Source organism: Lepidochelys kempii, chromosome 24 (assembly GCF_965140265.1).
Source record: "Lepidochelys kempii isolate rLepKem1 chromosome 24, rLepKem1.hap2, whole genome shotgun sequence".
Lineage (NCBI taxonomy): Eukaryota > Metazoa > Chordata > Testudines > Cheloniidae > Lepidochelys > Lepidochelys kempii.
Window position 1 is genome coordinate 9,833,911 of NC_133279.1, and position 20,438 is coordinate 9,854,348.

The window sequence follows — 20,438 nt, forward strand, 5'->3', positions numbered from 1 at the left end:
GCCCCCAGCAGTGCAGAATCCAAACAGCCTGTGGGCAGAGAGCAAAGGGCCTGGACTGCGCTGCGGTGAGTCTAGCAGTGAATGGAGGCCGCACCCCGCTTGACTAAGGCATCAGGGGGAGTTGTTATCCAAGGGTAAGCCATGGAGAGAAGGTCTAATGAGGCAGGGAAGTGGTGTCACCCCAACACTGAGAGCAAGAGAGTGTCCATTGACTGCAGAGGGACAGAGGAGTGGGGGGTGATATTCTGCAGATGAAAAGACAGGCAGCTGGAGAGCTGTGGCTGGTGATAAATAAGTGGGGGTAAGCATTGGATGTATGGATAGGTAGATAGATGAGTGTGTATGGTAGTGGATGGATAGATGCGTGTACAGTGGTGGATGGACGGAGGGGTGTGGATGGTGGGTGGATAGATGTGTGTGGTGGTGGATGAAGGGGTGTGGATGGTGGGGGGATAGATGGGTGTGGTGGTGGATGGAGGGGTGTGGATGGTGGGGGGATAGATGGGTGTGGTGGTGGATGGAGGGGTGGGATGGTGGGGGGATAGATGGGTGTGGGGGTGGATGGAGGGGTGTGAATAGACATATGTGGTGGATGGAGGGGTGTGGATGGTGGGGGGGTAGATGTGTGGTGGATGGAGGGGTGTGGATGGTGGGTGGATAGATGGGTGGTGGTGGATGGAGGGGGGTGGATGGTGGCTGGATAGATGGGTGGTGGTGGATGGAGGGGGGTGGATGGTGGCTGGATAGATGGGTGTGGTGGTGGATGGAGGGGTGTGAATAGACATATGTGGTGGATGGAGGGGTGTGGATGGTGGGGGGGTAGATGTGTGGTGGATGGAGGGGTGTGGATGGTGGGTGGATAGATGGGTGGTGGTGGATGGAGGGGTGGGATGGTGGGGGGATAGATGGGTGGTGGTGGATGGAGGGGGGTGGATGGTGGCTGGATAGATGGGTGTGGTGGTGGATGGAGGGGTGGGATGGTGGGGGGATAGATGGGTGTGGTGGTGGATGGAGGGGTGGGATGGTGGGGGGATAGATGGGTGTGGTGGTGGATGGAGGGATCCGCTTGGTTTCCAGTCAGGTGCCACTGACATGTGCCTGAGTGCGTCTTTACCTCCATTTCCCATCCCAAATGCTGCTGCTGGCTGCAGAGCTGCAGCCTTGTCACAGCCCTCGGCAGGGTGGGAAGGGGTGGGTCTGTTCAGCAGGTGCGTTTACAGCTTACGCAGTTCTGAGAAAGTCTCTATAAAGTAAATGACTGTGCAAATTATCACAAGTGAGATCAGAATCCAGTTCAGACCCCATTGCAGTAAGTGGGTGAGTCCCAATTTTTGCTGCTGTCTTCAGGATTTGAATCCAGCCTGCTATCCAGATTGATGGGCTGGATAATCAGCCTGGTTTCATATCCAACCTATTTGTATGTAAATTTCCTCCAGAGGAGAAGCATCCATCTCCTTCCAAACAGGAGCTGCAACCTAGATAACAGACCAGAGAGCGCATTACACTTGCAGCATCCTGCCAGGCCTTCTGTCGGATGGACTGAATATAAGAACGGCCATGCTGGGTCAGACCAAAGGTCCATCCAGCCCAGTATTCTGTCTACCGACAGTGGCTAATGCCAGGTGCCCCAGAGGGAGTAAACCTAACAGGTAATGATCAAATAATCTCTCTCCTGCCATCCATCTCCACCCTCTGACAAACAGAGGCTAGGGACACCATTTCTTGCCCATCCTGGCTAATAGCCATTAATGGACTTAACCTCCATGAATTTATCCAGTTCTATTTTAAACCCTGTTATAGTCCTAGTCTTCACAATCTCCTGAGGCAAGGAGTTCCACAGGTTGACTGTGCACTGAGTGAAGAAGAACTTCCTTTTATTTGTTTTAAACCCCAAGTAACAAGAAGTAACAAGAAGGGTTTCTTCAGATATGTTGGCAATAAGAAGAAAGCCAAGGAAAGTGTGGGCCCCTTACTAAATGAGGGAGGCAACCTAGTGACAGAGGATGTGGAAAAAGCTAATGTACTCAGTGCTTTTTTTGCCTCTGTCTTCACGAACAAGGTCAGCTCCCAGACTACTGCACTGGGCAGCACAGCATGGGGAGGAGGTGGCCAGCCCTCTGTGAAGGAAGAAATGGTTCTGGACTACTTAGAAAAACTGGACATACACAAGTCCATGGGGCCGGATGCGTTGCATCCAAGAGTGCTAAAGGAATTGGCGGATGTGATTGCAGAGCCATTGGCCATTATCTTTGAAAACTCATGGCGATAGGGGGAAGTCCCAGAAGATTGAAAAAAGGCTAATGTAGTGCCCATCTTTAAAAAACGGAAGAAGGAGGATCCTGGGAACCTCAGGCCGGTCAGCCTTACTTCAGTCCCCGGAAAAATCAAGAAGCAGGTCCTCAAGGAATCAATTCTGAAGCACTTAGAGGAGAGGAAAGTGATCAGGAACAGTCAGCATGGATTCACCAAGGGAAAGTCATGCCTGACTAATCTAATTGCCTTCTATGATGAGATAACTTGTTCTGTGGATGAAGGGAAAGCAGTGGACGTGTTATTGCTCGACTTTAGCAAAGCTTTTGACACGGTCTCCCACAGTATTCTTGTCAGCAAGTTAAAGAAGTATGGGCTGGATGGATGCACTACAAGGTGCGTAGAAAGTTGGCTAGATTGTCGGGCTCAACGGGTAGTGATCAATGGCTCCATGTCTAGTTGGCAGCCGGTATCTAGCGGAGTGCCCCAAGGGTCGGTCCTGGGGCCGGTTTTGTTCAATATCTTCATTAATGATCTGGAGGATGGCATGGATTGCACCCTCAGCAAGTTTGCAGATGACACTAAACTGGGAGGAGAGGTAGATACACTGGAGGGTAGGGATAGGATACGGAGGGACATAGACAAATTGAAGGATTGGGCCAAAAGAAATCTGATGAGGTTCAACAAGGACAAGTGCAGAGTCCTGCACTTAGGATGGAAGAATCCAATGCACCGCTACAGACTAGGGACCGAATGGCTAGGCAGCAGTTCTGCAGAGAAGGACCTAGGGGTGACAGTGGACGAGAAGCTGGATATGAGTCAACAGTGTGCCCTTGTTGCCAAGAGGGTCAATGGCATTTTGGGATGAATAAGTAGGGGCATTGCCAGCAGATCGAGGGATGTGATCGTTCCCCCCTATTCGACATGAGGCCTCATCTGGAGTACTGTGTCCAGATTTGGGCCCCACACTACAAGAAGGATGTGGAAAAATTGGAGAGAGTCCAGGGAAGGGCAACAAAAATGATTAGGGGTCTGGAACACATGACTTATGAGGAGAGGATGAGGGAACTGGGCTTGTTTAGTCTACGGAAGAGAAGAATGAGGGGGGATTTGATAGCTGCTTTTAACTACCTGAAAGGTGGATCCAAAGAGGATGGATCTAGACTATTCTCAGTGATAGCAGATGACAGGACAAGGAGTAATGGTCTCAAGTTGCAGTGGGGGAGGTTTAGGTTGGATATTAGGAAAAACTTTTTCACTAGGAGGGTGGTGAAACACTGGAATGCGTTACCTAGGGAGGTGGTGGAATCCCCCTCCTCAGAAGTTTTTAAGGTCAGGCTTGACAAAGCCCTGGCTGGGATGATTTAGTTGGGATTGGTCCTGCTCTGGGCAGGGGGTTGGACTAGATGGCCTCCAGAGATCCCTTCCAACTCTGTTATTCTATGAGTCTATGAAACCTGCTACCCATTAATTTCGTTTGGTGGCCCCTAGTTCTTATATTATGGGAACAAGTAAATAACTTTTCCTTATTCACTTTCTCCACACCACTGATGATTTTACAGACCTCTATCATCCCCCCTTAGTCTCCTCTTTTCCAAGCTGAAAACGTCTTTAATCTCTCCTCATATGGGACCTGTTCCAAACCCCTAATCATTTTAGTTGCCCTTTTCTGAACCTTTTCTAATGCCAGTATATCTTTTTTGAGTTGAGGGGACCACATCTGTACGCAGTATTCAAGATGTGGGCGTACCCTGGATTTATATAAGGGCAATAAGATATTCTCCATCTTATTCTCTATCCCTTTTTTAATGATTCCTAACATCCTGTTTGCTTTTTTGACTAGCGCTGCACACTGCGTGGACGTCTTCAGAGAACTAGCCACGATGACTCCAAGCTCTTTCTCCTGATTAGTTGTAGCTAAATTAGTCCCCATCATATTGTATGTATAGTTGGGGTTATTTTTTCCAATGTGCATTACTTTGCATTTATCCACATTAAATTTCATTTGCCGTTTTGTTGCCCAATCACTTAGTTTTGTGAGACCTTTTTGAAGTTCTTCACAGTCTGCTTTGGTCTTGACTATCTTGAGCAGTTTAGTATCATCTGCAAACTTTGCCACCTCGCTGTTTACCCCTTTCTCCAGATCATTTATGAATAAGTTGAATAGGATTGGTCCTAGGACTGACCCTTACACCACTAGTTACCCCTCTCCATGAAATGGACTGAAATGAAGCTGGAGAAAGATTTCGCCCAGCCATGCATTACAGGGGCCATTCCTGAAATGCAGCCCCTCCCAACCCCCCGGAGTAGGACACACCACCTAGTCACCATACAGAAACACCTATTCATACAGCAAAACCACACAAGGTTTGCCCACCCAGCACTGACATGCAGCCACCTCTGGGATGGGACCCAGCAGCTGTGCAGCAGCATGTATGGAATTGCCAGGGTAACTGTAGGTAGTGGAAGCAGAATATTACTATTGTGCTGGGATGCAGGCAGAACACCAGGGTTAACTGTCTCTTGAGGGAAAAAATGACATGGGACTTTTATAACAATCACACCCTAAATTGTAGAGCATCGCATCTACAGCAGCACAGCACCCCCTAGTGCCAAGGGACAATATTGGCTCATTGACAGCATCACCAACACTACCTCCCCAGCTCCTATGGCCTCCAGTGTTAGGCGCCTATGTCTGTGTTAGGCCTGATTTCCGGAAGGGCTGAGAGCCCAGTGGCTCCCAGTGATTTTACGGCATCGTGAGCGCAGTTCTATGGACAGAAAGACACCCTGTGCTACTATGGGGAGAAAACCTGGATTTGTGCTGGAAATGGCCCACCTTGATTATCATACACATTGTAAGTATCATACACATCCGATGAAGTGAGCTGTAGCTCACGAAAGCTCATGCTCAAATAAATTGGTTAGTCTCTAAGGTGCCACAAGTACTCCTTTTCTTTTTGCGAATACAGACTAACACGGCTGTTACTCTGAAAATTGTAAGGAGAGTGATCACTTTACATAAGCTATTACCAGCAGGAGAGTGGGGTGAGGGGAGAGAAAACCTTTTGTAGTGATAAACACCCATTTTTTCATGATTTGTGTGTATAAAAACATCTTCTGTATTTTCCACAGTATGCATCCGATGAAGGGAGCTGTAGCTCACGAAAGCTTATGCTCAAATAAATTGGTTAGTCTCTAAGGTGCCACAAGTCCTCCTTTTCTTATAGCTGAGAAACAGTTCCTATGTCATCCCAGAGCAGAAAAAGCGCCATCTAGGGGTTAAAGCAAATTACTGGGGGTGAGGACACCTGGGTTCTATTCCCAGTTCTGCAACTGACTTGTTGCATGGCCATGAGCAAAAGACACACTCTGCCTCACTTCCCCTGCTGCCTGACTTCCCCCACTGTATAGTACCTGGCTGGTGTAACCCGTGCTGCAGAGTGGGGGGATCTGTCCCCTCTTGTGGCTCACCAGCATTGAGAGGTTTATCCATCTGGTACTGACTGGTACAGACCTGCAGCCTGGCTACAGCTGGCTTGGATCAGCCAACTCGGGCTTACGGTGCTTGGGCTGCGGGTCTAAAAATTGTGATGTAGACGTTTGGGCTTGGGTTGGAGCCTAGGCTCTGAGACCCCAGGAGCAGGGAGGGTCCCAGAGTCTGGGCTGCAGCCCCAGGCCAAACGCCGACGTTGCTATTTTTAGTCCCACAGTCCAAGCACCGTGAGACAAGTCAGCTGACTCAGGCTCTGAGACTCAATGCCATCGGGGTTTTATCCCAGTCTGGTTGTAGTCTTAGAGCCAGAGGGGCTGGGTTCGATCCCCAGGTGTAATGGATGCTAAACTGTATTGGACAGTTCAGCTGTGAGGTGGCAGTGTTTGTACAATAACTTATTCACATGGACCTCAGCCAGACCTGGGAATGAAAGGATCTTACGATGAACACAACTGGGGTGGATAAGCGATCTCTGTAGCCAGGCCAGATCTGGTACAGAAGGCCATGACATGGTGTCAGGAGTAAACTAAGAACAGAAACAGAAGGAAAACAGCAACAAAGGTTGCCGGATCTCATCAACATGCCGCTCTTCAATGCCCCAGAGAACTTCAGCTTTGACAAACCTTCACAATGGACACAGTATTTTGCAAGATTTTGCATTGCTACCAAGCTGCATAAGAAACCGGAGCTATACACATATCTTCTTTAATTTATGCTATGGGGAAGCAGGCAGAGCATGTTTTAAAATCCTTTGACTTTGCTGCAGTCACAAAAATGACCATGAAATGGTTCTGGCTATTTTTGATGCTTGCTCAGAGAAGTGTGGTTTACAAAAGAGCAGGTTTTCACCAGAGAATTCAAGGACCAGGGAAAATGTTCAATGTTTTATAAGAGCTCTGCAGACATTGGCTGTCATTTTGGGAATGCAAAACATGAAAATATCAGAGACAGGCGGGTTATTGGGTTAACAGATACAAACCTTCCACAACAGCTACCAGTGAAGAGAGATTTAACCTTACCCACAGCTATTCAAATAACAAAGCAGTCTGAGCTGGTGACACAGCAAACCAAGAGCAATTCGCCAAACTTGAAAAACAAGAAACTAGCTTAGAAGCTGTTAACAGATGCAGCCTGAGTGCACAGTCATTCCTATAAAACCCCTGAGGCCAGGAGAGAGAACTCCCAGGCTAAGAGGGGCAAATTCTAGCCTATAGGTACAAGGTGAGGAAAAAGTTATATCCCAAGAGATGATGCATGTCCAGCCAGCCAAAGGTGCATGGTGTAATACAGGCATGAAATATGGACATTTTACAGCTGTTTGCCTCACCAAAGCAGTCAGGGAGTCAACTCATATTACAGATCATCAAGAGCCATTGTTTCTGGGATCTATCACTTATGATAACACAGAGCCTGCCTGGAGAGTGAAATTGAATATTCCTGGCAATACTATTGACTTTGAAATTGACTCAAGAGCTGACCTCACAGTCACCTAGGAATGGCTTATAATCACCTTCAACCCCTCCCCAAAGCTGAAGCCACCTAACAAAGCTCTGAGTAGCCCTGGAGGGATTCTGAACTGCAGGGGCCAGTTCACTACCTACAAAGACAAAAGCTTTGCATTCAGAGTGCATGTGATTGAAGAATCAAAGACCAACAACCTTCTCAGCTGCAGTGTGGGAGCCATGATGGGCCTAGTGAGAAAGGTGGAAGAACTTGATGGAGGATTTGATGATATTGGACTTCTGAAAGGAGATCCAGTACAAACCAACTTGAGACAATGCTGAGACATACCGTATACAAACACCCCTACCAGAGAGACCTTGGAAGCCACTAGCTGCAGACATATGGAAATTCAGAGGACATCATTACCTGGTCACCGTGGATTATTTTTCCAGGTATATAAAAATAATGTACTCAGCAGACATAACATGTCAGTGTTACTGAGAAACTGAAGTGCACTTTTGCTCACTTTGGTATTCCAGACAGTGATAGACAGCTGACTACAATTCACTGCAGCAGAATTTAGGTCTTTCCGAACGAAATATGATTTTGATCATATTACTAGCAGCCCACATTACCCACAAACGAATGGAGAGGCTGATAGAACTGTACAGACAGCCAAGAAAATCCTACAGCAAGAAGATCCATTCCTTACCCTTCTGAGTATAGCGGCTATTGGTTATAGTCCAGCACAACTCCTGATGGGAAGACACCTCAGAACTACTGCTCCAACCTTTGAAAAGAATCTGTCTCCAAAGTGGCAAGACATGAAGAGAGTAGCCAAATTGGATAAAAAGGCTAAAAGAGCTTATACAACAGACGTCACTCAGTTAGAGAACTGCTGGGTCTAGAACCTGGTGAACATGTTCATGTCGAATTGTTTGGAGAACGCCAGCTGTCATAAAGAAAAAAAATCAGTGCCCAGATCTTATGTGATCAAGACTGACAGTGGAGAGTTCAGCAAAAACCATCAACACCACTCTTTGTTCCTCAGCAGGAACAATCAACAGAGTAAACTCTACAGGTGGCAGATGCAGAACACGAAGAAGACTCAAGGATTCCAAACCAAGCCAGTCATAACTAACGGACAGCCAGATGACCAAGTTGTTGTGTGTTCGGGTCATGTAATTAAGAAACTAGCACAATTCAGAGACACTCAATAGACTGATTCATATTGAATTTCAAAGACAGCATGACAATGTAAATACTGTAAATGGTGGGAATGTAGAACTTAAAGGGGGAGACGTAATGGAATGTTAAACTGTATTAAATTCGTCAGCCACTAGGTAGCGCTATGTGCACATTACCATATTTAAACTAGCCTCAGCCATTGTGGGCAGAGCATTAAAGGACCTGACACTGAGCACAACTGGGGAGGTTTCAGAGTAACAGCCGTGTTAGTCTGTATTCGCAAAAAGAAAAGGAGTACTTGTGACACCTTAGAGACTAACCAATTTATTTGAGCATGAGCTTTCGTGAGCTACAGCTCACTTCATCGGATGCATACCGTGGAAACTGCAGCAGACATTATATACACACAGAGACCATGAAACAATACCTCCTCCCGCCCCACTGTCCTGCTGGTAATAGCTTATCTAAAGTGATCATCAAGTTGGGCCATTTCCAGCACAAATCCAGGTTTTCTCACCTTCCACCCCCCACACACAAACTCACTTTCCTGCTGGTTTCAGAGTAACAGCCGTGTTAGTCTGTATTCCCAAAAAGAAAAGGAGTAGGGAGAGTGGTCACTTTGGATGAGCTATTACCAGCAGGATAGTGAGTTTGTGTGTGTGGTTTTTGGAGGGGGGTGAAGGGGTGAGAGAACCTGGATTTGTGCAGGAAATGGCCCACCTTGATTATCATGCACATTGTGAAGAGAGTTGTCACTTTGGATGGGCTATTACCAGCAGGAGAGTGAGTTTGTGTGTGGGAGGGGTGGAGGGTGAGAAAACCTGGATTTGTGCTGGAAATGGCCCAACTTGATGATCACTTTAGATAAGCTTCAGAGTAACAGCCGTGTTAGTCTGTATTCGCAAAAAGAAAAGGAGTACTTGTGGCACCTTAGAGACTAACCAATTTATTTGAGCATGAGCTTTATGAAGTGAGCTGTAGCTCACGAAAGCTCATGCTCAAATAAATTGGTTAGTCTCTAAGGTGCCACAAGTACTCCTTTTCTTTCTCCTGCTGGTAATAGCCCATCCAAAGTGACAACTCTCTTCACAATGTGCATGATAATCAAGGTGGGCCATTTCCTGCACAAATCCAGGTTCTCTCACCCCCTCACCCCCCTCCAAAAACCACACACACAAACTCACTCTCCTGCTGGTAATAGCTCATCCAAAGTGACCACTCTCCCTACAATGTGCATGGTAATCAAGGTGGGCCATGTCCAGCACAAATCCAGGTTTTCTCACCCCCCCCTTTTTTTTCCCGGGGACACACACACACACACACTCACTCTCCTGCTGGCAATACCTCATCCAAACTGACCACTCTCCAAGTTTAAATCCAAGTTTAACCAGAACATCTGGGGGGGGGGGGGAACAAGAGGAAACAGGCTACCTTGCATAATGACTTAGCCACTCCAAGTCTCTATTTAAGCCTAAATTAATAGTATCCAATTTGCAAATGAATTCCAATTCAGCAGTTTCTCGCTGGAGTCTGGATTTGAAGTTTTTTTGTTTTAAGATAGCGACCTTCATGTCTGTGATTGCATGACAGAGAGATTGAAGTGTTCTCCGACTGGTTTATGAATGTTATAATTCTTGACATCTGATTTGTGTCCATTTATTCTTTTACGTAGAGACTGTCCAGTTTGACCAATGTACATGGCAGAGGGGCATTGCTGGCACATGATGGCATATATCACATTGGTGGATGTGCAGGTGAACGAGCCTCTGATAGTGTGGCTGATGTTATTAGGCCCTGTGATGGTGTCCCCTGAATAGATATGTGGGCACAATTGGCAACGGGCTTTGTTGCAAGGATAAGTTCCTGGGTTAGTGGTTCTGTTGTGTGGTATGTGGTTGTTGGTGAGTATTTGCTTCAGGTTGCGGGGCTGTCTGTAGGCAAGGACTGGCCTGTCTCCCAAGATTTGTGAGAGTGTTGGGTCATCCTTTAGGATAGGTTGTAGATCCTTAATAATGCGTTGGAGGGGTTTTAGTTGGGGGCTGAAGGTGACGGCTAGTGGCGTTCTGTTATTTTCTTTGTTAGGCCTGTCCTGTAGTAGGTAACTTCTGGGAACTCTTCTGGCTCTATCAATCTGTTTCTTTACTTCTGCAGGTGGGTATTGTAGTTGTAAGAAAGCTTGACAGAGATCTTGTAGGTGTTTGTCTCTGTCTGAGGGGTTGGAGCAAATGCGGTTGTATCGCAGAGCTTGGCTGTAGACGATGGATCGTGTGGTGTGGTCAGGGTGAAAGCTGGAGGCATGCAGGTAGGAATAGCGGTCAGTAGGTTTCCGGTATAGGGTGGTGTTTATGTGACCATTGTTTATTAGCACTGTAGTGTCCAGGAAGTGGATCTCTTGTGTGGACTGGACCAGGCTGAGGTTGGTGGTGGGATGGAAATTGTTGAAATCATGGTGGAATTCCTCAAGGGCTTCTTTTCCATGGGTCCAGATGATGAAGATGTCATCAATATAGCGCAAGTAGAGTAGGGGCTTTAGGGGACGAGAGCTGAGGAAGCGTTGTTCTAAATCAGCCATAAAAATGTTGGCATACTGTGGGGCCATGCGGGTACCCATAGCAGTGCCGCTGATCTGAAGGTATACATTGTCCCCAAATGTGAAGTAGTTATGGGTAAGGACAAAGTCACATAGTTCAGCCACCAGGTTAGCCGTGACATTATCGGGGATAGTGTTCTTGACGGCTTGTAGTCCATCTTTGTGTGGAATGTTGGTGTAGAGGGCTTCTACATCCATAGTGGCCAGGATGGTGTTATCAGGAAGATCACCGATGGATTGAAGTTTCCTCAGGAAGTCAGTGGTGTCTCGAAGGTAGCTGGGAGTGCTGGTAGCGTAGGGCCTGAGGAGGGAGTCTACATAGCCAGACAATCCTGCTGTCAGGGTGCCAATGCCTGAGATGATGGGGCGCCCAGGATTTCCAGGTTTATGGATCTTGGGTAGTAGATAGAATATCCCAGGTCGGGGTTCCAGGGTTGTGTCTGTGCGGATTTGATCTTGTGCTTTTTCAGGAAGTTTCTTGAGCAAATGCTGTAGTTGCTTTGGTAACTCTCAGTGGGATCATAGGGTAATGGCTTGTAGAAAGTGGGGAGAAACTGGGGAGGATAAGCAAGCTCTGTAGCCAGGCCGGCTCTGGTACAATAGAACATGACACCGCGTGTACCGAGTTATTTGAGAGCTGCAGGTGGAAGGGGCTGAGGGAACAGTGTATGATCAATCTGGGGGGGTGGGGGTAGGGGTGGGGAGTCTTTCATCTCAGTCCCCGCTGTCTCTCACCCGCAGCCTGGCTGGGATCTTTTGCTCTCCAGATGTTCAGGTCAAACAGTTTGGGAAGCACAGAGCGTCCTGTTTCCTACATGCAGTGGGCAGCAGGGGCTCTCAGCCGGGGTGACTTGTTATTTCAGAGTAAGGAAAACAACCAAGAAAGAACATAGTTAAAGTCGCAGCAGGAGAGCCAATTCCCCACACCATCCAGCCCCCGCTGCAGACAGGCCTCTGCCATTTAAAGGGACAGACCCGGTGCCTGCTCCCCAACTGGCAGGTTGAAGAAGCAAACAGAAAAGAATTGCCCAGAGATCCGGCCATCGGGCCATGGAGGGCCCTGTTCTCTCTAGGGACCAGCTTTTCCCAAGGGTTCAGTTAGTTCCCCTTGAGGCAGCCATATAAGGGACCAGAGCTTCAGGTATATGGCTGGGTGGGAGGGGGCATTGGGCTGTTCTGACAACACAGGGTGGGGGATGCTGAGACTGGGAGCTGAGTACTTTGGAAAACCTGGAGTGAATCCTCCCCAATGGAGCAACACTGACTGAAGATCTGCGCCTTGGCTATTATGGGTGCCTTAATAGTCACTGAGGGGAAATCCAGACCTGACTGTGGGAGTGGGGTGCTGAGCCCCTGGAAATCTGAGCACTGAGCACTTTGGAAAATCCAGCTCAAACCGCAGCACCCAGTCCCAGCGCCAAGAAGAGTGGCCAGAGTAGTGGACAGGAATTGGATCTGGCATGCCTTGGAACAGCTAGCGAGCTCTCTTTCCGTGGCCTGCGTTTAGAGCCCTGCCCGCCCAGTGCTGCGTGTGGAGCCAGGCCTGGCACAGGGGGTGTCGTTAGTAAACGTGGACCCTCCGCTGTGCCCGGGTGGTTCCATTATGGGATGTCTGTCATGCACAACAGTTGGTTTGGCCCCCATCCTGCAGTTGTGCCCCGCAGATCCCAGGGGGTTTGCCCTGGAGGGACTCACTGCAGGCCCGGGGTCCTGTACGCACCCCATGAGTGTTGAGTGCAAAGCCGTGGTGTGCCTTCACCACACAGGAAGATGCAGCAGGGCCCTGCTGTCCTGTGAGTGCTGGGCTCTTCCGAGGGTGCACAGACCCGTGTGTGGAGGGGGAAGCGGGGAGCACTGTCAGGAATCCAGGCTGCTGCATGGAATCTGCCAGCCGGGGGGGCGCTCACCTGCCTTCACCATACAATAGGTGGGGGTGTAGAAGCTGCTGCTCCTGAATGCACATGCTCGTGTGCAGGGATGCAGTTGGGGTCTCTGGGGCTGGGGCTGGCTGACCCCTGGGGGCTATTGGGCCTGTGGGGGAGGGGATTTTCACTCGCATCCTGGTTAGTGGGAGATCCTACCCGGGGGAGAATAGCGAGGTGCTGAGTCCGTGCGGGAGTGCCTGCCTCAGGCTCTGACGCTCTCCTCACAGCTGTCTGGTGACTTTATCGCAGGTCACAGAACAAATTGAGGAACCGCACGGGCTGGGCTGGTGCCCTAGTGGCCACGATTCCTAACTGCACGTGCCTGGAGACGCACATGCGCCACGGCGCTGCCTGGCTTTGGCCCACGGAACACCGGGAGCGCCTCACGAGGACTCACAGATTGTTTAAAGGGACACTGCCCTGTTCCTCTACTCTGCACTGTCAAAAAAGGGGTAATTTTGTGACAATTCCCCCCACCCCCATCAATTTTTTCCAGTCCCCCCCCACCACCACCACACACTTTCTCTACCTTTTATAAAAAGAACAGGAGGACTTGTGGCACCTTAGAGACCAACAAATTTATTAGATCATAAGCTTTCGTGGGCTACAGCTCACTTCATCAGATGCATAGAATGGAACATATAGTAAGAAGATAGATATATACATACAGAGAAGGTGGAAGTTGCCATACAAACTGTTAGAGGCTAATTATTTAAGATGAGCTATTATCAGCAGGAGAAAAAAAAAAAACGTTTGTAGTGATAATCAAGATGGCCCACTTAGACAGTTGACAAGAAGGTGTGAGGATACTTAACATGGGGAAATAGATTCAATATGTGGAATGACCCAGCCACTCCCAGGCTCTATTCAAACCCAAGTTAATGGTATCTAGTTTGCATATAATTCAAGCTCAGCAGTTTCTCGTTGGAGTCTGTTTTTGAAGCTTTTCTGCTGCAAAACTGCCACCCTTAAGTCTCTTACTGAGTGGCCAGAGAGGTTGAAGTGTTCTCCTACCGGTTTTTGAATGTTATGATTTCTGATGTCAGATTTGTGTCCATTTATCCTTTTACGTAGAGACTGTCCGGTTTGGCCAATGTACATGGCAGAGGGGCATTGCTGGCACATGATGGCATATATCACATTGGTAGATGTGCAGGTGAACGAGCCCCTGATGGGCCAGTGGAAAAAGAGGGGAGGGGGAGTGAGTGAGAAGGAGCATGGGTTTGCTACCAAAATGATAGGAAAACACTTGAAATGTGACATAGAAAAATATGGTGAAAATGGGAGGACAATGAAAAGGATTAGTTGTCATTATGACAACAATAATAACAAACAATCGTTTGCATTGGAGCCCTAGTCACGGAGCAGAATCCCAATGCGCCAGGCGCTGTACAAACACAGAACAAACAGCCCCTGCCTCAAAGAGCTCAAGGTCTAAGAAGCCGTTTTCAGCTGGAAACCCCTTTGGATGAACATTTCCCAGTTCTGAAACTCAGCATCAAGGAGGGGAGGACCAACACACCCCTGCTCTGCTAGTCCAGCGATCGGGCCTCGGGTGGGAACCAGGCCTGGCTGGAGCAGGCTGTGGGGAGGAAGGTGGGGGCTGCTTGGAGAGCCAGAGCCACCGGGGTGGATACAAGACGACTACATCTTAAAACGCTGCACAGGCACAACTGGCTCAGTGTAGACACTCACGACAGCGACGGACAGGGTTCTCCACCTCCCAAGAGGCAGTAGCTGGGTTGGCAGAAGAACTCCCTGGTCCATCTAGTGCTGTCTACACCGGGGTTGGGTTGCCATTTTGCTACGTGGCACAGCAGGGTGGATTTTTCACAGCCCTGAGAGACGTAGCGATGCCAGTGTCACTTTTCAGTGTAGACCAGCCATGAGAAAGCAGCTCGGCCTGATCCCCCGCTCCCACCCCTCTTAGCCCAGCTGCTGTGCCGAGATGGACAGGGAATGGGGGAGAGAGACTGATGGGGCAGGTAGTGCCCCCATGGAGCCGGGTGCATTCCTCCACCCACCCACGCCAGTTGCAGAATGCAGATGCCATGTGCCATGCAGATGCTCAGGCAGCCACCTGGGATTCCAGCAGCTCGCCCAGCATGGCCACCCCTTCCTGTAGCACGTCAGGGCCCCGTTTCCACTCCGCTCCAGTGGGCACTGGGGCGTGAGCAAGGGGAGGCAGACAGGGCGGGGAGCTGGCAAGGCCGTGAGACATTTGGCAGCCATGCCTGGTGGGAGAGTCCCCAGTGCAGCTAAAGCCCCTCCCGAGGAGGCCGGGACCCGGGGCCCTTTGACAAGTGTCTTCAGCTCAGGGAGGGCAAAGGGCAGGCTGGGAACCAGGGAAGCTAGGCCTAATCCTGCCCTTACGCCAGTCGTGTGACTGGAGTTGGCCCCTGATCTGGGCCTCGATTCAGCAAGGTTTTAGGGGCTGGCTTCAGTCAGACCAAGCCGAGGCCCCCTGACTCACGCGGCATCAGCGCTGGTCCCTCTCACCAGCCTCTCTGCTCCAGGGCTCCAGTCGTGCTTGGGTGGGCCCCTGGCTCCTGGGGGCAGCATGGAGGTAGGATGGCCTGTGGCAAGGTCAGGAAAGAATTTGGTCCCTCTCTGAGTGATTCCTGAGGGGGGTTATAACCCACTGACCCAACTTGCTGCTGAAATGTCTGACTGGGAAGCTAAAACCAGCCTCCTCTCTCAGCCCTCTCACCTGGGGTCTCAACATGCTACACAAAGGGTGTAAGCCTCCCAGCAGCCCTGAGAGCTAAATGGGGAAACTGAGGCAGAGAGTGGTGGCAGGGCTTGCAGTGAGAGAGCTAGGAATAAAGCCCAGTTAAATCCTGAGGGGGCTGTGTGTCAGGATGTCTGAGCCCAGTCCTGACTCTGCCACTGACTTGCTGTGTGGTCTTGGGTGAGTCCCTTCCCCAGCCTATCCCTGTTTGCCCATCTGCAATAACTACCTGCCCCTCCCTCCTCACAGGGATGCTGCAAGGCATGAGCATTTGCAAAGGGTGCTGTGAGCCCCAGGGTGCATGGGGCGATGGATCATTTCGGCCGAGGGCAGGGATCCCAGCACCCTGCTAACGGCCTGGCCACTCAGGGGGCCAGGGCTGGTTTGCTCTGACTGGCTGGCCGGCTGCTTGTTTAGCTGCCCTGAGGGCAGAGTCGTCTGTTTGCTCAGCTTGGGCAGAACGGCCAGGTGCCTCCGACACACACAGCGAGCGAGGGGCAGGGGGACTCCCACCAGCCCCTTGGCCTTACTGGGGCTTGAGCTCTTTGCAGTTGTGTGTCCACACAGGACAGGTCTCTACAGAGCCCCAGCGCTTTGCACCCACCCTGGCAGTGCTCATCCTGGGCTGGGACATTATGGGAGGCTGCCACATGTCCGCCCTTCTTTGCGGTGGGAGCGGGGGAAAGGCCCATGTGGGCCAAATATGCAGGATCCCAGGACCCCACCACCCCTGCCTCCAAGTGGTCAATCGCAGCAAAGGTTGTTCTGAAAGCTGCCTCTGTTCTGTCTCCTTCATGCCCCGAAACCGGCCCCGGCTCCTCAGGGAGGAGGAGCACTGTGGGGGGGAGGGCGGGGGGAGAAGAGGGGCCACGAAGCAGAGCTCCCCAAGGGCGAGGGCATGCGTGGGACCCAGTCAGAGCAGGACTTAGGGCCCAACAGTCTCTGAGTTTTGGGGGGCCATTAACTCAGGAAATGGGATAAATCCAAAAGGATCCTTCACTAGGTGCTTATTGTCCATCTATCTATCACCATAGCCCCCCATCCACCCTATCTATCTATCTATCTATCCATCTATCTATCTATCTATCCCCCATCACTCCAGTATCTCAGTCCCTCCTCTTCCCTCTATATCCCCGTCTCTGCCTGTGGTCTGCTCTCCCCCCCTCATCCCTTCTGGGCCCTGCAACCTTGAGACGCCCTTGAGCTCCAGTGCTCTGGGGCCAGTTTCCATGGAAACTAAACCAGCTGCACTCCACAGGGAGTAGGGCAGCCAGGAAATAAAGGAGGCCGACAGCCATGATGAGACGCACAAAGGGAAACCTCCTCCCAGCCACGATTTGGAGGGGGTCATTTGACCCCTTCAGCCCCATTGCTAGGTGCTCTAAAAGGGCCATGTGGACTGGGAGCCAGGGACTCTGGGTTTCATTCCTAGCTCTGGGTGGGAAATGGTGCCTAGTGGTTAGAGCAGGGGAATGTGGGTCCTAAGCCCAGCTCTGATGCGGACTCTCTGGGTGACCTTGGGCTGGTCTCTACCCATCCCTGTGCCATGTGGGAAGAGCCTGTGAGCACCCCACTCTGCCGGGGGCCTGCCTGGATGCTGGCACAGAGCCAGGAAGGTGGCCTTAGCTCGTGGATGGGGCTGGCCCTTTTTGAAGGCCTCTGAGCTGTTGGCGTTTGTCCACCCCACCCACGGGGACCTTGCGGAGAACTGGGCTTTCCTGACAGCCAGGGCCTGTTCTCACAACCAGAGCTGAGGCCTCTCTAAGGAGGGATTTTTTCCTATTCAAGCTCAGCGAACCTGACGAGCATGAGGATCTGGGTTCAGGGGAGGGATGGGGAGCTGCCCCCTCAATCCTGCCCCTCTCCAACTCTTCGTCTTCTGAGCCCCTTCCCTCCCACCCCCCGGATGGCTTGCCCCTGCCCACGCCTGTGAATGCAGCCGGCTGCCCGCTGTCCTTTGCAATGGGCAGGGTAGGGCTGAGAGCAGCTCTCCCCAACTGGAATATGGGGAGCCGAGCACCAGCTCCAGCCTCCCCAGGATTTGTGATCGGCTCAGGAATGGGGGGTTGGGAGCCTCCCTGCCCATAACTGGAGCTGCCAGGGCTGCCATGTCCCTGACAAGGTGTTTAAATGGCCGGGATGAAAATGGCCTCATCTCCCAGAACATTGGCCCTCACTGCCTGGGTGTCTCTTAGACTCACCAGGGACAAACCTCCTGCTTCAAGGCCACTATTAACTGGGGGTCAGGAGGGAACTGCCTGGGGCAGGTTCTCCCATTCCCAGAGGTTTTGGCATCTTGCCCTGAAGTGGCTAGTACTCGGTTACAGTCAGAGATGGTATCCTGGGCTGGATGGAGCCCTGCTCTGATCCAGTCTAGCATTCCCTGTGCCCCTTGATCTCCAGTCTTCCATTGAGTCCTTTGGCCTCGACGAGCCCTCCATTTCAGGGGCCAGATCATGCACAGATACAGCACAGGGGTCACGGTCCAAGGAGGGGGGGCAAAGGGGGCTTTGGATTGTGGGTTACTGCAGAATGCCCCGCAGTGTAAATTAGAGCGACCCCAGAGCTGCCTATGGGCTGTGCAGCCTCCCAGAAGCCCCTTAGCACTGAATGCTTTGACTACTCCCCCTCCTGGCCCCACAGGGTGGCTTACGTCTGCCCTCTACTTCTACCTGGAAGGATTTCCCCGGCCCCTAGGGGCTCAAAGATGGGCGCCATACACCTTCAGGGCTGCCCATAGGAGCCTGAATCAACACCCTAGACTATAAAATACCAGCTGCCCTTTATATCTCTGAGGTAAGCACAAAAGGGTCTGAGCACGACTGGTTTCCCCGCGGCAGACAAGTGGGTTTGAAATCCCCTGAAGCAAACCCATGATCTGCACCCAGCTTGCACCTGTCTAGCAGGCCCAGCCTCCTCAGGTCACTGGCAGGGTTTGATCCCACGATCCCACACACCAGCCTCTACTGCTCCAGCTAAGGTAGTAACCCCCCCAGCTAGCAGCTGGAGTAGGCTCTTATCCTCTGCTGGAGTGCAGCCTCTAGAGGGGGACATGGTGCTGCTGGTGCGTCTGAGAGTCATGGGGTACTTGAGTCCCATCAGCAGGTCACAGTACCTACATGACATGAACATCACCCTTACCCCTGAGGCTCCTTTTCACCTGTGACCTGAGAACCCCTTAACGCCAACTAGCCAGGGCCTCCCAGAAACTCCCTGGTTCTGGCGCGTAGGTGCTAGGTCACCAGAGAATGTCTCGTGAGGGCTAACGTGAAAGCCGGGGTCTCCCTGGCCATTAGTACCAGTGTGAAATGTCCCAGAGATCCTGTGTCGGGAGTTGTGTGTACAGCCTAGAAATGTGTTCCTAGAGTCTGCGTCAGGGCACGCCTCACCAGCGGAGGTGAAGAAACAGGTTTTCTGTCGGACAAGAGATTTAGCCATCTCGCTCTCTCTCTGCCGGATGTCAGTGAAGCATTGCAAGTGAACGCAACGGATACCCATCTCCGTAGGGCAAAGGGCAAAGGGAAACCTCCTCCCAGCCACGATTTGGAGGGGGTCATTTGACCCCTTCAGCCCCACTGCAAGGTGCTCTAATATGGCTGTGTGACTGGGAGCCAGGACCCCTGGGTTCCATTCCTGGCTCATGTAGGGCGTGAGCAAATAGATGTGAAGGCAGCACTCAAGGAACAAGCCGTGGGGGATTATCCCATCTCTGAGGACAGACAACTGCTGCAGAGAACAGATGCAATGATGAATAACCCCCATGATCCTGGGGAGCGGCAACTGTCACCCTCTGCCTACCCCTCCCACAGCCCAGGCCGGCCTCTGCCACTAAAGGAGAGCTTAGGGGGGCAGCAATACCAGCTCCAGACGTCACACATGTGGTCTGACTCACCTCTTGCTTGTTCCAGCTCCTTTTCACTAGGGCTGATCAAAATAAGCGACACTTTTTTACCCCAAGAGAATTGGAATGAAATAGTTTAATGAAAAATGTTGATATTTTTCCATTGAAAAATTGTAGCTGGAACAACTCATGGTTTTTGTCTTGGTTTTTGAGCACCAAAAAATAATAATCAATCAGTTTTTGATTTTGGGGGGTTTATTTCCCTCCCTTTCTTCCCCTTTTTAATTTTTGCTTATTTTTGCTAGTTGTGTGTGTGGCCGGAGGGAATAGAAAAGGCACAAAAAGTGTGGAGGGGAAAAGATTTTGGGGGGGACAATGGGGGTCCCCCATTTTACCTTCTTTTTATTTTATTTTTTTTACTTTTTTTAACCAAAAAAACCCCCCCAAAAACAAATGTCACTTTTTTCCTTTGGATTTTGCACTTCTGAAAAAGGAAACAAAAATTGTAGCTCAAAACAAAACTTTTGTCCAATCTGAACGTTTCATGAAACATTTAGATTTGGAGGAAACGGCGCTTTTTCAAGGGTGAAAAAAGTTGCCCATCAAATATTTTCCACCGATTCAAATTCTCACCCGCTCTCCTGTCCCCAGTGGGGCTGGTGGGTGACTCTGCCAGCAAGACCAGTGACCAACCTGGGGGATCGCAGCACCGCCCCTGCACCTGGTACACTGACCTCTGGTGAAAACCTGGTGCTTTTATAGCAGGAGGTGAGATGAACGGGGAAGCTGAGCCACAAAGGTGACGTTTCCTATGGGTTTGTCAAGTGACTTAAGTTCAGTTCTCAAAAATGAACCTAAATCCCATTGGCTTTCAAAGAGATGTAGACTCCTAAATCACTTCAAAGCTTTTGAAAATGTTACCCACACTGCTCTAGAAGGGGCTTGTGGGCACTGGGAGTGGGTGGAGGGGACTG